We start from the raw sequence: 7,212 nt of genomic DNA on the forward strand, positions 1-7,212 counted from the left end.
CTCGCATATGCTCCTGACTCGGAGCTTTACTTCCTTTTTTCTTAGCACTCGACCGCTTGTTTTCGCAGAGCACATTTCCCCACTGTGTGCTTTGCTCAGGTTCCCAGTCCACGATTTATTCGGCGGCTGCCGATTCTCTGATAAGCCTCCGCAAGAATCACCCCGGCATCGACCTATTTTCAACTCCATTCTATTCCTAGTCCATATCGTCATCCCAAGTCTCCCCCCCCCCCCCCCACATTGCCAAATGTACGATCTCTCCATCGACAGGCCAAGCTGAAGCTCATTACGGCCAGTTTCCTCGATGGAAGGCGAGCGACGCTCATGTACCACCTGGCGCGAGGGTGCCGGCCGTTGAGTTTCAGGCCATTCACAGAGGTCCCGGCTCGTGGAGTGCGGCCTTTTTGTGGCGGCCATGACGATTAGGTTCATATCTTTACGCAGTGTTTGCTTCCTGCCGCTCTTCTCCAAAGGATTGCTAGTCGCTTTAGGCTCGCAGGTTTTCCATATCAGACTGATCGATTTCTGCACCCTTTGCCGAAAGAGGCAAATCAACCAGTTCGTGCTTCTTTTTGTCGAGTGCTCATACCAAGTTTGGTTGGGACGCTGTGAGGCGGTTTTCAGGGGACGTGTGCCGGGCCTTCACGGAGTGCTTACGAAAGCACGGAAGGAGGTCTGGTTCCATCTCAGCCGGGAGTGGCATCAATTGGGCGACATGAAGTTTCTCGAAGTGTGGGCTCGTCCGGCCGTGATTTTTGATGAGTCAGGTGGAAAGCTCTCCATTCAGTTATGACGCATACTCCTAAGGTCGCTCGACTCGGCCATGTGTGCCAGTCGATCCACGGTGGAACCCAGAGCCGGAACCGGTCCTGGCTGACCCTCGTGTGGTCGCGCTGCTACGCGGATGGCTTTGGTGGTCTCCATGGTTGTATGCCCTGACCTCTTTTGTGTCAAGCCAGTCCCAGGGCCAGTCAGGCTTGCGTCCTGTAAGGCCGACATGGCTGTTTGTTTATTGAGTGCAGTAACGCAGTTGTGCTCCACCTCAGCAGTCCCCTTGTCCGGGAAGGACCGTTGGCCCGAACCAAAGCCGCCGGCTCAGTCAGCCCGGGTAGAGCGGGAGCGGTGGGCTCAGTGTACCAAATGATGTTGGGTTGATGAGTACATGAAATCTCTGGGACCCGGCACCTCCAGGTGCCAAGAAATCTTCCCATCTGACAACGGCGTAGAAGGAGAAGAACCAGATAGCGCACCGTCGGAGGCAAAACGCTTAGCACTTAAGATTTTAGGACATCTTGTAAATGAACGGTACTCACATAGATAGCCTAAGTTTTGCTTTTGGAAATTACACTCTATTGGGTATATTAAGTTAGTGAAATGAGGCTCTTATTTCATCTCCAATGTTATATAACTCGCTGTCGGGTGCTTTACACAAATATTATTCGCCAGTGTCAGAATTACCATGACTTGAGTTTACATTGACAATGAAACGAAGCATAAACATTATAATGTATGTGGACTCTAGAAAAAAAAAACCAAACTGATGGAGAGAAGCTTCACGATCATTGTTAACGATTAGCAGAGCGTTCAGTGATAATAAATAACTCTATTGACAGTAGGTAGCAAACATTAGGTCACCGTTTGTATCGATCAGTTGGTTATTGGCTGTAGTAGTCTCATATACAAATACATAGGCTAGAACGAACTGTTATAAGATTTAGAGGTAACGAGGTATTGCTGCTCAGCCAGGCGCAACTGAAGCATAATAAATAGAATAAAGAATTGCTAGTCAGTCAGACGAGTCACCAGCGTTTGCGTACAGGGTCGGTTCTGGCTGCTTGCAGGGAGAGGCCTGCGCACCGAGTTAGGCTTGTACTTCCTTGGGTACCCTGTGAATAGTTTCCTTGACAAGGAATATAAAATTATCAGAAAACAGTGCATTTAAGATCTGTTAAAGCTTGTTTATATTTAGGCAGGCTATTCAGCTTTCATTTAAGTATTGTGTAAGTGAGGCATATTATGGCTGGTCTTAACAGGAATCTTTTTCTGTACTTATGACAGGACCAACCGTTGTACCCAGGCTCAAAAGTCATTGTGGCTGAAAGCCTTCTGCTTATTATGGGGCGCAGCATTTGTCCCGACACTTCAACAGAAGCAACTGAAAGCCTTCTGAAGCTCCTCCGTGCGCATGTGCCTGAACGAACACTGCTGGCAACATCAAATTATACATTCTTCCAACATTTTAATGGGGTTGATATGAAGAAAGCCAGGTACTCTTGTTGCAATACTTGTTCATCATACCTTGGCCCTGTTGAACACGTTGCATAGGTTACATGTGACAAATTCAGGGCACAGCTTCAGGTGCCTGACCTTGAGAAGAAAGCATTCTTTTTTTGTATTACACATTGAAGGGCAGATACTTGAGATCATGAAAACAGGGGGCACCATGCATGTTCAGCTGTCAGCTTCACTTGACTTTACTGATATTACTGACAGTGGGGGTTATAGGAAGCTTGCTCTTCCCGCAGGTGATATTAGTTTGACATTCAGTAAAGATGGTGTTTCACACTTTGAGAGCAGGAGCTGGAGAATGTCGCCACTTCTTATCAAAGTATATGAATGGCAATTTAAAGAGAAGGTAATAATCTTATTCTAGCAGATTTGTGGTTCGATAACCAGAAAGCTACTATGAACACATTTCTTTTGCCTTTTGTGTTCAGGATGAATGAGCTTTCTTCTACTGGTGTAAAGTGGCAGGAATTCGAAGGTTGTGAGAGAACAACGAAAGTGTATCCTGGTTCTTGCACTGCTGATATTGTAGCCAGGAGTTAACTTGTGGGCATGACCCAATTTAATGGGAAAGATGGCTGTGGTTGGTGCGAATCCCCAGGGCAAGTGGTTGGCCGGGTCAATGATCACTGCGGTGTCTACTCTGCATCAAAATTTGTGCCCAAGTTGCACACAAATGACTCTTTCATTGAGCATGTCCACAATGCGAGATCACAGACAGAAAGCAGGTTGTGGAGTCAAAGACACAAGCGTTCTCACAGTTCTGGGTTCATTCACGTTTTGCTTTGCTTGTGTGGTTGATTATATACATGCAGCGTGCTCCGGCTTTGTTAAAGCCAGAACTTTGATATGGCTGAAGTTAAGAACATCCCAGGGCTTTCGCCTTCGTGAACGCTTTGAAGAGCTTGATGGAATGTTGTTGGGCATACGTCCTGCCACGGAAACGTCTAGGGTGCCTAGGTCCCTGAAGGAAGTGAAAGGTTACAAACTGGTTACTGTTATTTTCACCTGTTGTTCTCTAATACCTTCAAGAAATTTTCAGCATTGGTTGACTTTTGTGGCCATGATGCATGTTGAGTGACACGATCGCGCTTGAGAAATTACATGCTATAAAGCTTAGAATGTTAAAGTGTCTGCTTAGAATGTTAAAGTTTCTGCGCGAATGTGAGGAGCTCTATGGCCTAGGTAACATTACTTTTAATTCGCATTTGTTCTTGCACCTGGCTGACATCGTTAAAGCGTTAAAGAATGGCGCCCTCTTTGGGCTTACTCCATGTTCCCATTTGAATGTATGAATGGCAAGCTTATAAAGACGGTTAGAGGTACCTGTCACCATGAAAGGCAGATTGTCGAACAGTTTTGTTTAATGCAGGCTCTGCCATTGTTATGGCATTATGTCACAGAAAGGAGCGCTGATGTTTACATTTTCCGAATACTAGTGAAGGGCTACAGTCTGAGAAAGAAGTGTGTGAATAGTGGGGATGTCGTGTTCTGTGGCAAGGCTCTACACAGGAGTGATGGAATTTACTATAATAAGATCGCAATAGGCTCCTTCACATTTTTCACTGAGGAACTTGATAAATCAAAGACTGTAAATTATTTTGTTATTGTGGATGATAACATTGGCCGTCTAATTGGCATCATCGCGGTTTGTTCCGAGGGGAACGCGAAATGCACATGTCTTAGACACATTGTGCTCCACATGGGAGTGTTCAGGGTGTGCCGCAAAGTGTTGAGAACAGATTGCAGGAACAGTTCCTCTCCATTTTTGATCGCCAAATGCACTAGAGAACACATCAAAGTTCCAGTGGCAGCTGTATAAAATGTGTTGATGTAGTTTGCAGTGACCAGACATACTTGTGCATACTCAATGAGAAATTTCGTCTTCAAGGCATTTAAAGAAATGCCGCAGAGAAAGTTGTTTTCCGCAGTGCTAGTAAATTGCGCTTCCGCAATATCAAAACAGGCAATCTTACTGCGAGAAGATGCTTGGTAAGCCAGAAAAGATGAAAAAACTGAAGACTAGTGGCGACACTTCCTTAAAGTTCCTGCACCCACTCATTGTAACATCATGGATTCCCACTGAGTCACCTCAGGCCTAGCCATATTTTCATTGGTCAGAATTAATTGCATTGAATTCTAAATTACCCAACTTCTTAGGAAGATTCAAGAACACTACATGTACCACAATGGCTTCAGTGGGCTTTGTGGCACCGTCAAGTACGCTATGAAAAACCACTTTCTTATTCTCGTACGGGCACTGCTCGGATAGGGACCACTCGAAACTGCGACTGGTCTTCGATTGTTCGGCACTATGATTCCTGAACGCTGGCTATCCTGCATCACCATGAGCAGCACCCCACTGGACAATCAAAATGGCTGAGAACGACAATTTTGCCGCCCGTTGAGCAAGCATCCAGGACGATCACAGCGCCGCACCTGCGCCGTCCCTTCAGCCAACCAGTGACAGCAGCGACATTGGACGAAGCGTACAAAAGGCAGCAGCAACCGCAGGCTCTCTTCAGTGGGCTTGGTGGCACCATCAAGGATGCCATGAAAAACCACTTGTTCTTGTACATGTTAGAAAGAAATGTCCATTTTCTGAGTGCCACAAAATTGATGCTATTCGTTCAGTGGTGCTACCAAGCCCTGAGGGTGTTTTGTGTTGTGTTTGCGAGTGCTTCCGCATTGTCCGCTCACCTTTGTTGCTTAGTGGCGACATCGAGGAAAATCAAGGCCCAAAGACGCCTGACGCGATCTTAAAAGGAGTTATGAAAATCCAAACCTCGCAGTGCACTTTAGAAGAGGGATTGCAATGCGTTCAATCTGATTGGCAGAAATGGAGTTACTCTTGCGCCGCTTAAGCAATATCATGAAAAGTTGGAGCAGCGTGAACAGCAGGTCACCGCAATGAGCAAAGATATCAAGAGCCTGAACAAAAATATAGACGACATCGAAAACAGAAGCCGTGGGAATAGCACTATTATTTACGGGTTGGAAGAAAAAAGCGATGAAAGTAGTAAAGACCTAGAACAAGCGGTAGTTAATTGCGGGCTGCAGGCATCCGGTAGACCATGGCGACCAAGCAAGGGCGAGACGATTTCTAGTGCGAAACTTGCACGGTTTATTTAAAGGTAGATGAAAGAAATGGAGAACAGCATGAAGTCATTAAAAGTACATTTCGAAGCCCCTAAATAGGTTCTATACAATCGTGGGCGGGATCTTGCGTCCGTCGACAGCACGTGACCGGCACAGAAAGAGGGCCCCTCCTCCTCTGGTTATACCGAGCTTGCTGAAAGGAAGAGGTCGTCCCACTTCCTGGAATTGTAGACGCCTGTCCGCCTCTTCTGCGTGTTGCGGGTTTGTGGAAGTTCTCCTCTAGGTCCAATTCTAGAAAAGAGTCTCTCTAAACTCGCACACCCACACACACATACACACACAAAAGAGGCCTGTACACTGCGGGCCTTCCTGCAGACAGGCAGACACTCGAAACGGTCATGGCGAATTAGAAAGTCACGCTTCATTTCGAGGAGGCCTGGTGGAAGCAGGCCGGGTGAGAGAAAGTTCTTTCTGCACGTGGAGTGGGACGCCAACAATAACAGGCGAAGTCACGCTTCATTTCGACGAGGCAGGGTGAGATGATCGGTTGATAATCTTGTCAACACGTGGTGCCAGACGCCAACCCTAACACCTTGTTACGCGCCGTGGTTGCTCAGTGGCTCTATATGGTGTTGGGCTGCTGAGCACGAGGTCGCGGGATCGAATCCCGGCCACGGCGGCAGCATTTCGACTGGGGCGAAATGCGAAAACACCCGTGTACTTAGATTTAGGTGCACGTTAAAGAACCCCAGGTGGTCGAAATTTCCGGAGTCCTCCACTACGGCGTGCCTCATAACCAGAAAGTGGTTTTGGCACGTAAAATCCCATAATTTATTTTTTTAACCACCATATTGGCCTCTTGTATAATGGCATGGCTCAGTATTCTGTGCACTTGTTAAACCAACGTCGTACATAAGCTTTGTGCTTTGACATCACTTCTTTGCCCTGTAAAAGCAGTCACATCCGAAGGGTTTGCGCAAAAAGAATTTGACAGCAATTTGTGAGGGCGCAATTTCTGTAAAATAGGCAAGTGCATTGTAGAGGATGAGCCAAACAGGACCAAACCAAAACATCAGTTTCCTTCACATTTGTAGCTTATACAGTCTGAATCATGCACATCTAGAGGGATCAGTCGGGCGACTTGGTCGTGATCTGTTTAAAAATTCGTCTAACGCTTCAGTAAGGCCACAGATGGTCCTGATGCATGCTTGACCTAATCGCTGCTGTTGTTACAAAGCAAACCTATTTTATTAGTGGTCGAAAATCCATCCAAAGAGTGAGGTGGTTGTGCAATGTGTCTAGGAATAACACTTGTCAAAGTAAACAGTTCGTATTCTGTGGCAGACTGGTACTCACGCTGTTACATTTGTCATTTATATTTCTTTATTACACATTTCTGATGAACCAAAGTCTATAACTATAGAAAGAATGTTGCGGTAAGGACACATGAATGAACTGAATTTTCGGCAACACACAATATATTTCTGAGGCTGATTTCAGGTTCAATAGCGCGCTCCCACATCACGCTGGGCACTCGGTCCACCTCACTGATAGAAAAAACTTCTGCCTTGCTAAGTTAAATTACTTCACCTGAACTCCCAGAACCCTTTTCAATGTAGAAGATACCATGTCATACTAAGCAGGCCATGTAAGCCTGAAATAAACACTAGAAACTGCCGTCGAGCATATAGCTGTCACAACACGCAGCATTCATGCACTCAAGCCATCAAGCAGACTGCGTATAGATGAAATCAAGAGTTCGACGAAAACTCGTCTGGTCGGGATTGCTCATAGTCAAGGGAAAAACGGACGCCAGCCAAAAAAATT

Source organism: Dermacentor albipictus, unplaced genomic scaffold, assembly GCF_038994185.2.
Source record: "Dermacentor albipictus isolate Rhodes 1998 colony unplaced genomic scaffold, USDA_Dalb.pri_finalv2 scaffold_19, whole genome shotgun sequence".
Lineage (NCBI taxonomy): Eukaryota > Metazoa > Arthropoda > Arachnida > Ixodida > Ixodidae > Dermacentor > Dermacentor albipictus.